The sequence below is a fragment of the Gossypium hirsutum genome, chromosome A01, assembly GCF_007990345.1.
Source record: "Gossypium hirsutum isolate 1008001.06 chromosome A01, Gossypium_hirsutum_v2.1, whole genome shotgun sequence".
NCBI classification, from domain to species: Eukaryota; Viridiplantae; Streptophyta; class Magnoliopsida; order Malvales; family Malvaceae; genus Gossypium; species Gossypium hirsutum.
Genome location: NC_053424.1, coordinates 5,003,585 through 5,020,143, shown reverse-complemented (window position 1 = coordinate 5,020,143; position 16,559 = coordinate 5,003,585). Strand labels below are relative to the sequence as shown.

The 16,559-nt window shown below is 33.8% G+C and overlaps 1 non-coding gene and 1 pseudogene across 1 annotated transcript in view; both read left to right on the top strand.

The window, feature by feature from the left end:
• The first annotated feature begins 4,756 nt into the window (after nt 1-4,756).
• On the top strand, nt 4,757-14,900 carry LOC107940608 (probable leucine-rich repeat receptor-like serine/threonine-protein kinase At3g14840; annotated as a pseudogene).
• LOC107940619 (rust resistance kinase Lr10) overlaps nt 13,797-16,559 on the top strand; it is a 26,747-nt gene continuing 23,984 nt past the window's right edge. The window contains exons 1-2 of the transcript XR_005899653.1: nt 13,797-13,928; nt 14,203-14,327. This is a non-coding gene — a transcript (rust resistance kinase Lr10). The remainder of the gene's footprint in view (nt 13,929-14,202; nt 14,328-16,559) is intronic.

The following is a 16,559-nucleotide window of genomic DNA, read 5'->3' as shown; positions in this document are numbered from 1 at the left end:
GCTGCAATAAATGAAAAAACTCCTATGGAGATGTGGACTGGTAAATCTGCTACTGATTATGATTCTTTACATGTATTTGGTTCCACTGCATATTATCATGTAAAAGAATCTAAGTTAGACCCAAGAGCAAAGAAAGCATTATTCTTGGGTATAACTGATGGAGTAAAAGGATACCGTCTCTGGTGTCCTGATACAAGGAAGATTGTTTTCAGTAGAGATGTGACTTTTGATGAATCAACCATGTTAAAGTACAAGGATTCACAAAAGAATGACAAAACCAGCAGTACTTTGCAGCAGGTGGAGCTTGAAAAGGTTAATGATGATCCAGCTAATATTGAAGGGACAAATGATGAAGAGGTTCCTACCCAAGAACCTCTATAGCAACAAGATTCAATTGCATATAGGAGGCCAAGAAGAGAGATTCGTAAGCCTGCTCGCTTTGATGATATAGTGGCCTATGCACTTCCAATTGCAGATGATGATGTTCCTTCTACTTACACAGAAGCAATAAGTAACCCTGATGGTGTAAAGTGGAAGCAAGCAATAAATGAAGAAATGCAGTCTCTTCGTAAAAATAGGACCTGGGAGTTGGTGACACTACCCAAGGGAAAGAAGGCAATTGGATGCAAATGGGTATATGCAAAGAAGGAAGGATTTCCTGGTAAAAATGAAATTCGATACAAGGCTAGATTGGTAGCAAAATGTTACGCTCAGAAAGAAGGAATAGACTACAATGAAGTGTTTTCTCTAGTTGTGAAGCATTCGTCTATTCGGATTTTGCTAGCCTTGGTTGCACAATATGATCTTAAACTAGTTCAGCTTGATGTGAAGACCGCGTTTTTACACGGTGATTTGGAAGAGGAAATCTATATGACTCAGCCAGATGGATTCAAGGTTGCTGGTAAAGAAAATTTGGTTTGCAAACTGACAAAGTTGCTTTATGGATTGAAGCAATCTCTGAGGCAGTGGCACAAGCGATTTGATCAGTTCATGAAAGGGCAGAGGTACACAAGAAGCAAATTTGATCATTGCGTGTATTTTCAGAAGCTACAAGATGGAACTTTCATATACTTGCTCTTATATGTTGATGATATGCTAATAACATCTAAGAGCAAAGTTGAGATTGAAAAATTGAAGACTCAACTCAATCTCGAGTTTGAGATGAAAGATCTAGGAGAAGCTAAAAAGATTCTTGGCATGGAAATATGGAGAGATAGAGCTTATGATAGTTAGCTTGTCTCAGAAGCAGTATTTGAAGAAGGTACTACAGCAGTTTGGCATGAACGAGCAGACAAAACCTGTAAGTACCCCGTTGGCTGCTCATTTCAAGCTTTCTGCACAACTATCTCCTTCGATGAATACGGAACGAGAATACATGTTGCAAGTTCCGTATTCTAATGCAGTGGGTAGCTTGATGTATGCAATGGTGTGTACAAGACCCGACATTTCACAGGCAGTTAGTATAGTGAGCAGGTATATGCATAATCCTGGAAAAGGACATCGGCAAACTGTGAAATTGATTCTACGGTATATTCAGAAGACCGTGGATATTGGATTACTGTTCAAGCAGGATAATACACTTGGTAAAGGTGTTATTGGGTATGTTGATTCTGACTATGCCGGTGATTTGGACAAGCGAAGATCAACCACCTGTTATGTGTTTACACTTGTTGGAGGACCAATAAGTTGAAAGTCTACATTACAGTCTACAGTTGCATTGTCAACCACAGAAGCCAAGTACATGGCTATAACAGAGGCTGTAAAGGAGGCTATTTGGTTACAAGGTATGGCTAAAACCTTAGAATTGGTTCAGGAGCATATTAACATGTATTGTGATAGTCAAAGTGCTATTCATTTAACAAAGAATCAAGTCTATCATGCACGTACAAAGCATATCGACGTACAATTCTATTTTGTGCGGGAAATTATTGAAGAGGGGAAAATTTGTCTTCAGAAGATCAAGACTGCAGATAATCCCGCAGATATGATGACCAAGGTAGTAACAGCAACCAAGTTCGAACATTGTTGGAACTTGATCAATATCCTGCAAGTTTAACAGTTGAAGAAGGCACTATCAAGTATTGTTGTCAAAGGCAGAAAGAATTGTGTGAAGATAAGATTATCCTAATCAAATCTTCAAGGTGGAGATTATTAGAATATACCCATTCCTTGCCCATACTTTGCCCATACCTTTCCCATACCTACCCATACCTTGGAAAGGTCAAAGTTATGGGCACCAAATATTTATTTAGTGTTGGGCATGGAATAATAGCAATTTTTGGTCCCTAAGTGAATAAGGACTTTACAAGGTGGCCCTTGAACCTCAACTATAAATAGACCTAACCTTTGCTCATTTTAATCATCCCACATTTGCCATTCTCTACTTAAGGCATTGTTCTCTCTCCCTATTTGTAAAGTTTCACTTGTATTTTGGAGTGAAATATATTTGGTAGTACCCGAGGATGTAGGCAAGATTTGCCGAACCTCGTTAAAATTATGGTGTTCTTTACTATTTATTTTTCATATTTTGTGAGTGTGATTGTAGTGATTTATTGTGCTATTAAATTACGATAGAGGGATATTCTAGCTAGGAAAGACTTGGTACTTAAGTGATCCTCGTGATTCACCTCTCTTTCCTGGGAATTGAACTTAGTGTGATTTTTTAGTACAATAATTTTACTCTTTCACACGCTTCCGCGCAACACGTATATATTAAAAGTACTACAGTATAGACCACTTCAACAAGACAAAAACAATGCAGTAGGAGCAAAGTTAAAAATTAAATGTCAGTCCAATCAAATTGATCGATAAATACTCTAATCAAAATAATTAAGAATATGATTTAATTAAATATTTAATAAAAAAATTTGTATTCAATTTAATAATACTTTTTAAAATTAATTAATTAAATGCTTCATCAATTAAAGAGTACAAAAGCAATTAGAATTTGTTTTTAAAATTTTTAAACCAATTGTGCTAACAATTCAGTGGGCTAAACAACTTCGATTCAAAGTTGAATTCCAAAATTTCCATCACTATCATCACTACAATATTGACCAAAATAAACTGAGATAAAGCACAGGGCTTTTGAGGAAATAATTTATTTACTTAACTGATGATAAAGACATGATGCTTACTTCTAGCTTTGGCCAATAACCATCTCAATCATCAAAGCATGCTAGCTGAAATTACCAAAATGCACGATATTGAAAGATTAGAGAAAGTAAAGCTATGGAAACTAGGTTCGTGAACCCTTCACCCACTCAACTCAGTCTCACCACCAAAATTAGAATATAGTTTATTCATGTTGGTAGTTGCAAGCAACTTATAAGCTCATGCTTTTATTAATTGGTGTGAATTTTTTTCCTCTTATTCTCTCGGGTTTTCTTTATATTATTCATCATTTCATATCGTATATATTAAAATCAAGAGAATATAGGATATTCAAGTTTCCTTATCTTTTCTAACAATGCTGAAACTATAGGATATTGGACTCACTACTTGTGGCAGATAGCTGAACCAACTTTTAACTACTATATGAATATGAGAAAATGAACATGAGAAATAAAGGAAACTAAAGGAATGGATAGTTGAGAGACACACCTCAAAAAGGATCTAGGAAAGAGAATATCTCATCCTTTTATTTTCATTTCGTCTTCTTTTCAGCTCAAATTCATCATCGAAAGTGTAAGTAGCTCTCTTTTATTTTATCGAAATTATTCATGTAATTCATCTTTACTTTTTATTTTTGGTTCTAATCTTGTTTACTCTATCTCCTTTGGATTACTCTTTTTCTTCTGTGAGTTTTCTCTTCTTTTTCTTTAGTTATTTTTTGAATTTTTTTGTTTTGATTGATGAATAGTTGCGATATTTGGAGTATGTGATGTTATAAACTGATATTTCATGGAAAAAAATTTAAATTAAAAGATTTACTGTTTGGCTTTGATTATTTTTGGTTTTGACTTTTGAGTTGACCTTGTAACTATCGAAGTTCAAGTTATCTGTTTAAGTTTGTAGTTATCTTTTTGTTGTGTTTTCCGTTTATGTGATGAGATATTGTGAAATTTTTAGTGTTTGGAACCTGAGAGAAGTGGAAGAGTAACTAATTGACTTTTAATTGAAATAATTTTTAATACTATCTGGTTCAATGTTAATATGAACATGAGAAATCTAGGACCAAAATTCAAGGAAAAACATTAGAAGATACAATACAAGATCCATTAAGGTTCATGATAACTAGTTTTAGAATCAACTTAGAGAAATTTCCATTGAAATAGAAGAAATAACATATAATTCACCCCTTTTTTAAACTATATTAGAATCCTTACTGAAGTTTGATAGTTAAGCAAGTGAAAGCATTTGATAATTCCAAAGCCCAGAACCCAAAAGATCACATAAAAGAATTGCATACAGTTCATTTGACTGCATTTATCTTGCTTCCTCAATAAAAATGGAAAAGCAAAGAAATGTTTGATCAGTCCTCTCATAAAAATTTTAACTCCTAACATAGTACTAGATTCATCAAGATGATGATCATGACAGTTTTCCCTCAGACTTCCATTTTAACACCAGAAATCAACTATCAAGTAACAATAAATTGAATTCTAACAAAATAACAGAAATAAGGGCATGGGTATTGACGATTAAAGGGTAAAGAGAAAACCAAAATCAAAATTTAACCCAACAAAATAGAAGAAATGAAGCTTTTGGGAATCACCTGAAAGAAGTATAGTTATAGAATTCAACATCAAAACACATGAAAAGAAGTGAAGCAGAGGAGAAAATGGTTTGTCCCAAACGAAGAGCCAAGCTCGCGCTAGTTCCCAATGCCCCTGGCACTGGCTCCATCATCTTTCAAGTCAGCTTATCTCTCTATTTCTTCATCTTTAAATTCCCGAACAAGAAAGAAGAAAATAGAGTTCTAAAGAAAGTGAAAGAAGTGGTATCCGAAATTCCAAAAAATTATGCTTGCAAAAAAGGTTCTACCTTTGGGTTTTGTTTCTATGATGAAGAACTTGGAAGAGAGAAAGAAGAAAAGAAAGATAGTGTTTTGTTACCAAATATCTATGGATTCGATTGAATAAAAAATGAACAGATAGGGGAATGGCATGCTCTCTCTCTCTCTCGATGCTTTGTTTCTGTTAATGCCATAAAGGAATAATGCTAAATGTTGCAGCAAACAGCTAGCCTATGGGATGAAAGATAGAATACCAGTAGATCAATGATGAAAGTAGCTATGGTTTAGTGATAGTGTCCGTGGAGAGGTGAAAGAGTTGCTTTGGTTCAAGTCAAGAAAGAATCTGACTAAGAAAGAAAGGCTCTATGTTTCATAGAGATAGAGGCATACTATATAAGAGCAAAAAATCAAAGAAAAAAACAAATTTAAGGTAATAGAAGAGCAAGTATAAACTGAATGATGCAAAACCTAGAAACAAATAGATTTTAAATAAAGCATAAAAGAAGAAGAAGAAGATTCTTCAACAGACTGATACAAAATCCAAACAGATGCAAAATCCAAATAGATTCTTCAACAAAAGAAAAAAAAGGAAGAAGAAGATTTCAGTGAGAGAGGTGACAAATTGAATGAAATACAGAGTAAAGCATAAAAAAGTTACCTTGAGCTTTGTTTCAGGAAGGGAACTGGTTCAATTGGATGAAGAAGGAGAAGGACGGAAGGAGGAGGAAAGATGGAAAATGTCTTACAGAAATAAAATCGGTAAGATATTTTCCCCAAATCCCTTCTCATTTTTCAATGTTTCTGAAAATGTTTTATCAATGTAAATGATTTTCAAGCGAACAAACACCGAAAAACTAAGAAAACATTTTTCGAAAAATGTTTTCTTGGTAAACAAACAGACTCTTAAATAATTGAGTGTTATTGTGATTGCATTACAGGATATTGAGGAGCTGCAATCCCATTGGAGAGCTACCTACTTCTCTTAACCATATGTCAAGCTTAAAGACCTTATGAGTAATAGACTAATAGGCTTGGTTTCCTAATTGAAGAAAATTATCTCCTTCAATTTATTTCAGCCCATACCTCATACCAGCCCATATTAGCATAATTATGTCTCTAGAATCTTTATCATGCCTGCATACTTGCTGGTGCATTGGAAATGGCCATCCAAATATTCGTGTACTTGTAAGTTCTACCAATACTTGCAAGGGTTTGAACAAATCATGCGACTCTAACACTTATCCTACATATCACACAATTGTTTTTAGTTTAAGTTCTACTTTGTTCTATGGTTGTACAACAAGTTAATTGAGCATATTTTCTGATACAAAATGCGGTTTTCATACCTTTTTACAAATTTTCTTGTAGAGATCTCAGCTTCAATGGACTCAGCGGAGAAATTAATATTTCTCTTCCACGTGCGAAACACCTGTGACATAAATATATATAATTATCTAATTGCAAAAAAAAGGGTTTCATTTTAACTGATAAATCTTTCTATGGCACAGTATCTAATTATAAGAACTTCATGATATTCTTTTCTCAGGATTTTAGCTGGAAATATGTTTACTGGAGCAGTCCCTCAATGGATTCCTGATACAATCATATAATGTGAAGTTCTCTTCCAAAAGCTTAGTGACAGCAAATTATATGCTCAAGAAGCTTAATCATCACAGTAATACTCTGAACAATTCTGTTTGTAGAGATCTTTCATATAACAACTTCACAAGTACAGGTGGTGTTGATGACTGTCAGAAAAGTGGCCTGTAAGAAAAACCTAAGCTATATTTTTTGAGTTTTTTTTTTATTTACGAGTGGATCTCCGATATACTAGCTATGGTTTATGTAATATTTCCTTATCATCTATAGGAACTTGTTTGCAAGCGCTTCAAGGATCAATAACTCGTAAGTGTTAACAAACAATCATTTTTCTTTGTTGACTGCAGTTTTTCTCTTATGAATACAATGCCTAACATTTTTTCTGCGGCTTCTATTTTTTTAATAGAGGAGCTGTTTCATGTTTGGGAAACCTTAATTGTCCACCAGAACGTAAGTAGAAATTTCATGTACTGCTTAACTATGTGGAGTCGTAATGGCCATTTCACTTTGGTTGTAATTTCCTGCAATACTTATTGCTGTTTCATTATACCTCAGCTTCGCACTATCTTTATATAAACTGTGGAGGGAATGTAGAAACTATTGATAATATCACCTATGAAGTTGATGGTTATGACGACAAAACATTTCATCGAAGTACTTATTGGATATTTAGCGGCACTGTTTTTTTTTGGATGATTCAATTACAAAGCGTAGCTTAGTTCGGGAAAATAAACAAGTTGCTTCAAGTGTTGGTCCGCTTTACATCAATGCTCGCCTTTCATATAGCTCATTGACTTACTATGCATTTTGTCTGTGCAATGCAACATACAACGTGTGCCTCCATTTTGCGGAGATAGACTTCACTGATGATAAAAATTATAGCAGCTTAGGAAGGCGGATATTTGATGTTTACATTCAGGTATTTCAGCATATTTCTTCTTAACTAGTTCTGAAAACAGTATTTGAGCCAATGAAGGCGCTTTGGCCTAATAAGGGTTCAAAATCCAATCCCCGGTTAAGCTATGATTATGGCCATAATTAAGCCGATACTTCATTATTATATTTCTAGCCTTTACAACATGTGACTGCATATATGGAAATTAGGTTAAATGTGTTGAAAATGGCCAACCATGTTACTGTTATGTTTTTGTTGAGTGCATACAGCTTGTATGCATGCTGCAGCAAGTGTACATGTTGCAGCAACATATTTTCTGTTTTAGTTGCAATGTAAGTTTGGTTGAAAATGAACTTAGTTGCTGATGTTTTGATGAGTTTAGGTGATGATTGAGCTGATAATTCAGCTTATTCATGTGTACGAGCAATGTTTATCAGGTTACTAGGCTACTTAGTGGTAGTAGGTAGTATTTGGTGATGTATTTGACTATAAATGTATTGTTTTCATACTAAATGAGTAAGCATATCAGTTGTAAAAAAATCAGATTGCTTCCTTACTACACGCTTGTGAGCAAGTAAAACTTTTCTTGCATTTTGCTTCCTGCCTTGTTCTGTTCTCTGTTTTCTTCCTCTACTGTCAAAACATATTTCCTCCTGTGCCAATGTTCCAACAAATGGTATCATGAGCTAGCCCAAGTTTTTGAGGGCCATTGATTTTTACTTTTGCTGCTAGAAAGGCAAGAAGCCGTTAAAGCCTGTCACATTTGAAGGCTTGTTTTTACTTCTGCTGTTTGTTAAGAACGATAGAAGCTACCAAAGTCTAACATCTTTGAGGGCTGCTTGTTAAGGTAGCAGCAACTCACCTTTGTGAGACTATAAGTTGAAGGAGGAGTTTCAAGGACAGTCTAAATGCAAGCTCGAGTGGGTGCAAGCTGAAGAGACGGACGATTTAAATGCAAGCTCGAGAGGGTGCAAGCCAAAAATGGCAGACTGAAGGCAAGTAAACTATACTTGCAAGCTGTTTATATAAGAAGAAGCAGGACTGTAATAGGGAACAAGGCAAGATGTGTTGTCAACCAAGGCTGTGATGGAGGAAATAATCCATTTTTAGAACAAATCTTTGGCACAAAAGACTAGGATAGTCAAGTGTGTAAGTCAGATTTGGTTGAGTATGAGGCCATGGTTGAAGATAAATTGAAAATGAAGTGCTTGAGTAGGGTCAGCTTGAAACAAAGTATTTTGGGACTGCCAAGCTTAAAAATTGTCGAATGATTTGTATTCACAGCATGGAGTCCAAGGAGGAGTGTTGAAAATGGCCAACCATGTTGCTTTTATGTTTTTGTTGAGTGCATATGGCTTGTATGCATGCTGCAGGAAGTGTGCATGTTGCAGCAACATATTTTCTGTTTTAGTTGCAATGTAGTTTAGTTTGGTTGAAAATGAACTTAGTTGTGGATGTTTTGATGAGTTTAGTTGATGATTGAGCTGATAATTCAGCTTATTCATATGTACAAGCAATGTTTATCAAGTTACTAGGCTACTTAGTGGTAGTAGGTAGTATTTGGTGATGTATTTGGTTATAAATGTATTGTTTTCATACTAAATGAGTAAGCATATTAGTTGTAAAAAAATCAGATTGCTTCCTTGCTACACGTTTGTACGTTTTTGAGCAAGTAAAACTTTTCTTGCATCTTGCTTCCTGCCTTGTTCTGATCTCTGTTTTCTTCCTCTACTGTCAAAACATACTTCCTCCTATGCCAATGTTCCAACAAAATGGAATGGATAATTTGCAGGGAAAGCGAGAGCTGAAGGATTTCAATATTAAGGATGAAGCAGGCGGGGTTGGCAAACCAATTCTAAAGAATTTCACTACAAATGTTTCAGATGGTACTTTGGAGATCCGTTTACATTGGGCTAGAAAAGGTACAACATCTATTCCCCAGAGGGGAGTTTTTGGTCCTGTTATTTCTGCAATATCTATCTTTGATGCTGGTAGGTTGATAGCTAGAGTATAATTCTCTCATATTAGTGGAAACGACTTCTTCTTGTCCAACACCCTATTTAATAGATTTAGCACGTATAGTCATTAAAGCTATGAAATTTCAAGGATCATACCAGTTGTATTCCTTAAGATTCTAGGAATATTTTCTTAAGGGTGACTGTATGAACTAATTGCAATGTTTACTATACTTATGCCATCTCTTACTTGCAAACTTCTATATAATTTTCTTCAATTCCAAGAGTGTCTTCTCATGTTCACTGATAACATTTATATACTATTCTTCAATTCCAGCTTATAAACCTCGAAAAGGTAGTGGGGGAGGTATCAGCGTAGCTACAGAGGTTGGTATTGTGGCTGCTGCAATATTTGCTACTTGCTTGATTGTGGGCGGCATCCTTTGGTGGAGTGAATGCTTAAGACGTAGGAGTACATTGGAACGAGGTATGTATAGGGAAATTAATATATTCTGTTACATTCGAAATTCATGAGACATGTAATGATAGTACAATATACCTATCTACTGCCTATTTCACCATTTATACACCAAATAGGTTAAGAATGCAGAGATGTTAGTCAGAAGCTATATTATAAATAAATGTTTCTTATGTATTTGGCTTTGGTTTTTTGACAGATCTAACAGGTATAGAATTGCAGACTAGTTGCTTCACCCTAAGGCAAATTAAGGACGCAACAAACAACTTTGATGCTGCTAATAAGATTGGAGAAGGTGGTTTTGGTCCTGTTTACAAGGTATCTATCATGTGCTAGCTACACATTCATTGACCTATTACTTTGTTGATGAACCTGGTGTAAATGCAGGGCATTCTGGCAGATGGCACAGAAATTACTGTCAAGTAGCTATCCGCTAGATCAAAGCAAGGGAATTGCGAGTTCGTAACGGAGATTGGCATGATTTCAGCTCTACAACATCCTCATCTAGTAAAACTGTATGGATGTTGCATCCAAGGAAATCAACTGTTGCTTATATATGGGTACTTGGAAAACAATAGCCTTGCTCGTACATTGTTCGGTAGGTCTCATTCACCTGATTGAATTTAACTCCATTTAGTATTATCGACACTCGAGGATATGTAAGGACATGTTAGTATATCTGAACTTCAATCTCTTGTCTATAATCGTTATTGAAAGGTCCAGAAGAATTTTAGTTGACATTAGACTGGCCAACTAAACGGAAGATCTGAATTGGTATAGCAAGAGGTTTAGCTTTTCTCCATAAAGAATCAAGGTTGAAGATTGTCTATAAACACATTAAGGCCACCAATGTGTTGCTTGATAAGGATTTAAACCCTAAAATATCCGACTTTGGTTTGGCCAAGCTTGACGAAGAAGGCAATACCCGCATTAGCACCCGAATTGCTGGAACTTAGTAAGTCCCACTTCAGATTGCTTGTCACTGTTAGCATTTTGGAAGCTAGATTTGATTTATCTTCTTAACTTTGCAGTGGTTATATGACTCCCGAATATGCAATGCATGGACGTTTAACTGATAAAGCAGATGTATATAGTTTTGGGATCGTGGCCCTTGAAATTGTTAGTGGCACGTGCAACACTAAACACGGTCGCTTAAAGGAAGAATCTTTCTATCTCCTTGATTTGGTAACCCAACTCTCTTTGTTAATTTCATTATAAATCCATGTTGATATGTATATTGTCTTAGCAACATTCACTGAAAGAGGCATGTTAAATGAAAAATCTGACAGTGATATCATTATTTTTGCAATTTCGGTTGATTTTCAGTGTCGACATTTACTTGACTGTAATAGCGTTCGTTGTGTCACTTAAATTGTGTGTTTCTAGGCTAATACGTTGAAGCAAAAGGGGAATTTGTTGGATTTAATTGATCCAAGGGTAGCCTTTCATTGCGACCCCGAAGAGGCAATGACAATGATCAATGTAGCTCTCGTATGCACAAATTCTACTGCAGCAGCAAGGCCATCCATGTCTACGGTCGTTAGCATCCTCGAAGGCAAGGCATCCTTTTCGAATATCATTACAAATTCAAGTATTTACGGAAGCGAGTTGAATCCCAAAAATTTATATGAAAACGTAGAAGAAAATGATGTGGAAAACAACAGCCTGACAAAAAAGTCTTTAGCATTTGTTTCGATTTATCCAAGTACCCTTATTTAATTAACATTAATAAAAAAAGAGGATCGTATCTTAAAATTTTTTTTGGGTTTTTAAATTTCGGCATTAAAAAATTAATTAATCAAGTAGGTACCAGTTTTGGGCATTACGAGGGTGCTAATATTTTCTCGTACGTAATCGACTCCTGGACCTGTTTTCTTGAATTTCGTAGGCCAAAGTCAATTTTTTAGTAAAACAAAACATTTTATTAAAACAATCAAATTACGAGGTGACCCGATTACACCTCAATAAAAAAAGATTGGTGGCGGCTCCTAATTTTCGATTTTTTCATTTTCAAAACCAAAGTCGACCTGTTTTCAAAAAAATTATTTCGACAAGTATAAAATTCAAATAATATTATCAAGAAAAAGAAACTAAAATAAAATTACAATGTCCATAAGGGAGGGCTTAGGTTAGGTGTAAATCAACATCAACCAAGTCAACATTCTAATAACTCAACAATAATTTCGGTGTTGAATAAATCCATGCTATTAATGCAAATATATATATATATATATATATTCAAAGTCAAAGGCAAACTCTTTCTTAATTCTTTTGATATATCTTAAAATTTCTATAAATACCATTTTTAAAAAAATAATTGTATTAATAATTGGAATTCTAATTCATTGCTTCTTTTTGTTTTTTTAGATGTAAGAAGAAAATGTAAAACAAAGAATGAATGGGGTTGAAGTGTTGTAGTCAAGTTAACCTCCTAATTGTAAAGATTGGATTGGATGAACTACAAAATTGAAGACTTGTTATCCCTCAGTTTAAGTTGCAATGTTTGATTGGTCCTACCTCTACAAATGAATAAAAACATCCACACACTTTTTGGTCATCAAGTTTGATATAGTTTATTCATTTGACAGTTCAACCGGCTTTTTTGACTTGGTTTTCAGCCATGGAATGATATTACAGATTCACGAAGCTAGCTGCCCGCTTCTTCGTACTAAGCTTAGGTTTTAGGGTCAATAAGCCTTGGACCACAACTCCCATTATTTGGCCCTCGTGTTTTTCATTTAACCCTCATGTTTGCATCACCTAAGCCAAGCACCGTGCCTCAACTTTTTGTGGAAATTCTAACATCAGTCACCCGTTATTTTAAAATTTTAATCTGTACCACTAAACATGAATTAAACTTTCCATCAAGTAATAGTTATTTTGCTTTAAAGGAAAATGGTCCAATGTATCATTATTATAATGGGATCTATAGATTTGACCATTATACTTATTAGGCAGCAGACTCTAGTTGTTTGAATTTTCATAGCAAGATTTGCTTTTTTCCTTTTTATATTAAGGAGGATTCACATATAGATTACTTCTATAACAAGTATTTTCTGTGTCAGTTTGGCCATCAATTTTTTGATTGCTCAATGACTGGTCAGTGTTGAAGTATTTTAATGGTTTAGTTTTAATTAGTTTACTCTTTCTTTTTGTGTTTTTCTAGTCAGGAGGAATTAATGCAGAAATTATAAGATGAAGAGAATAGAGTTAATTTCCTTAGTAATGCCTTGCCTGATTAAATTAAACAAACGTCCTTAGTTATATAAATCTCCTTTCTCTGCCACTCACACTTGAGGTTGAGGATGGCAACCCCAAAACTTGCATTATTTTGGCTCCTCCTGCAATTCCTGGCCCTCGCTTTCTCTTTTTTTTCCTCATGCTTGCACTGCTCGAAGCATAAACGCCTTGTGGATTTCCTTTGTGTGGAAACCTTAACATCAGTTACCCTTTTCGATTAAAAACCCAGCCTCGTAGCTGTGGTCGTAAGGGATTTGAGCTGGTGTGCGATAATAATCGCGCCATTTTCCCTATGGAACGTGGGAGTTTCTATGTCAAACACATCTCTTATGATAACCAAACTATTCATCTTGTAGATGTGAATCTTGACATAGATAGGTGCTCTCTTCCTCTCAGTTCCCTTCCTTCCGGTGTCTCTATAAGTAGTAAATTCCTTGGAATAACATCTGATACATATCTTCATCCTGAGTCTGAGTTCGAGTTCGATACATATACATATGAAGAGATGTTTGTCATGAATTGCAGTATGAAGATAAACAAATCTTGGTGTGGGGCTAATTACATAAATGCTTCTCGTTGCTCTTCCTTTCCACCAACTAATATTAATTACTTCTATTTTTTGGATGGAGGAACTGCATCTTCTGCTTTTCATCCCTCTTGCACCGTTGAAGCCCTGGTTCCGATCGGTCTTCATAACATCAGTGGCCTCTCTACTTTCGATATATACCAAAAGCTGATGATTGGTGCCCCAATTTCATGGAGTGTCGATCATGGCCCTCTGGATTGGAGCTCAATTGTTAACGTGTGAGGCATTTTTCAGAAATATTTTTTTAGTAATAAAAAATCCGAACAATTGGACATGCTTAGTTCTGAAATATATTATTCTCTACTGTTGTTAATGTGTTTTATTACCGTACATACATGAACGATAGAATTACTTCATTACTAAATTACTATCAGAGTTGAAAATGTAATTTAGTACAAATTACTCTTATATTACCGCTATTATTTCCTATTAATTATTTCATGGTCTTATCAAGACATCATTTTCTTTAATGTGCTTTGTTGAAAATTTCAGACTGAAATCAATGTACTGGCTGCTAGTGATTGGGCCTCTTCTATATGTACAAAGCATGAGGTCTCTTATTCTCCCAGCCTCAGCCACAGCCTCAACCTCAAACCTTATTATTCCACTCAGTGAAGGTATGTGTTATTTTACAGAGTTGGCTAATATAAAATATCACTAGATTTCTTTTCTTTCTGATAACTTGTTGATGGAATTGAAATTTTCAAAGAAAAATAGACAATAAAATACCAAAAATCACACGTTTATAGAGTTAAAAAAAAAAACCAAAAATGAACATGGCAACAAGTGTAGTTGACCAAGATGGATTTGAACAAAACGTTATTAAAATATTATAAAATTTAAAAATGAAGGCATGTTAGAATACATATTTCAATATACTATCATTTATAATAATAATAATAATAATAAAGCATCAAAATACAAACTACGATGGAACTCATTGATTTTGAAACATCATTCTTCATAATAGCCTTCAAAACAAAACACCATAGCCAAAGCTTCCTTTAAGCAGATAATGAGAATCATACCACCATTTTGACAAAGATTAAAAGAATTGATTTACCATTCTGAATAGCTACCAATACAATCTCCTATACTATAGTCTGTTCACATATTTCATACCCCTTAGAATAGTTAATGATTTGAGTTTGAAGTTTGAAAATTTTACAAACTTCAAAGAAAAATAAGAATAAAATAACTCAAATCCTTAAAATACTCTGGCATCTTAAAAAAAAAATTCACTAAAATAATATATTTTATTCAATGAATAATAAATTAAAAATAACTCCTAAATGATAATTTAATTTATTTTCAAAATTAAATCTCTTAATTGTTAGTACGAATCTTTGGTAAGGAAAATTTCAAATACACAATGAAATTTGAACAAAAAAATGAAAAAATAGGACAAGACTCCAAGACATGTATCAAGCCATCATCTTTAAGGTTATATTTACCCCACCTATATTCGGTAGGCAAAAGAGTTTCAAGCAAATTAAACTCGAGGATACAATGAAGCCGATGACTATTTGCGTTTTGCACTAACGAAAATAGTAAGTACTGAGCAATATATAATAAGAAACTTAATTTCTACAAAAAATTTCTGCAGTAAACTTTATAGAATAATCTAATAATATTAGAAAATGGAGGAGGATAGAAAGAATTTTAGAATTTGTTGGTGTGTTTTCCAAATGAAATCACATTCCTATTTATAGGAATTTTCATGTCTCTTCATAGAGACATCTTTCAATATGTGTCTTTTCTGAATAACATCTTTAAAAAGACATAATTATTCATATAATATTATAATTATTCAAGTAATATTGTTTGAATAATTATAATTCTTTTTCAAAAATCAAGTGATATAACTTTTGACCAATGACCAAAAGATTTATCTTTTGATTAATTACACCTATTCATTTATAGTTATTGGAACACTATAAATGTAACAGCCAAATTTTTTTAGTGGTGTCGGAAATAGTGATTCGAGATCACTAAATCCGATGAGTAACTTTAGAAATTTTAATAAATAATAATTATAGGCGAGCGCGAACTTAAAAGAATTATTTTTAATTAGTGAATTTTGTGATTTTAAAAGAATTAATCAGGTAAATTGGGTTAAAAACGAGGTATCGAGACCTCGGATTCATAAACCGAACCATAAATATTTTTATAAATATTTATGGAGTGTTATTAAGTTAGTATTAAAGTTTCGTTAGAAAATTTTAATGTTTGGTTAGTCAATTAATTAAAAAGAACTAAATTGAAAATAGTGTGAAATTTATTAAATTGTGATTAAATAGTTTAAGTGATTAAAAAGGAGGGATTTAAAAGGGAATTGGACCCAAATTGTATGAGCTGGACGGTTGGGTAAGAAAATCAGCAAAAAGACAAGGAGAAACAAGGGCAAAATGGAAAATTTGGCAAATTAAACATATAAAACAAGACAAAATTGAAAAATCTGGAGATATCATCATTTTTCTTCAGCAAAAACGCCATGGGAGGTCTGAAAGCTGCTGGTTTTTTATACTTTGACATATGTGAGTTCAATTCTTTCCCTTTTCTTTGAGATTTTTATATTTTCGTGACTTTTACAATTAGGTCCAAGTGTTTAATTCATTAGTTTTTGATTTTATGGACAAAATTAAAAGCTATCATTGACAAGTGTTGACTGTTTATGATGAATTAAAATGAATTTGAAGCTTTGATTTTATTGTTTGATGATTTTATCAAGTAATTTCAATAGAAATTGATTTTAGGACCTAATTATGAGAAAGTTGTGACTTAAGGTTTAGTGTTAAAATTCTGATTTTCAAAGGTTGTGTAATAGTTTAGAATGATGGAATAAAATG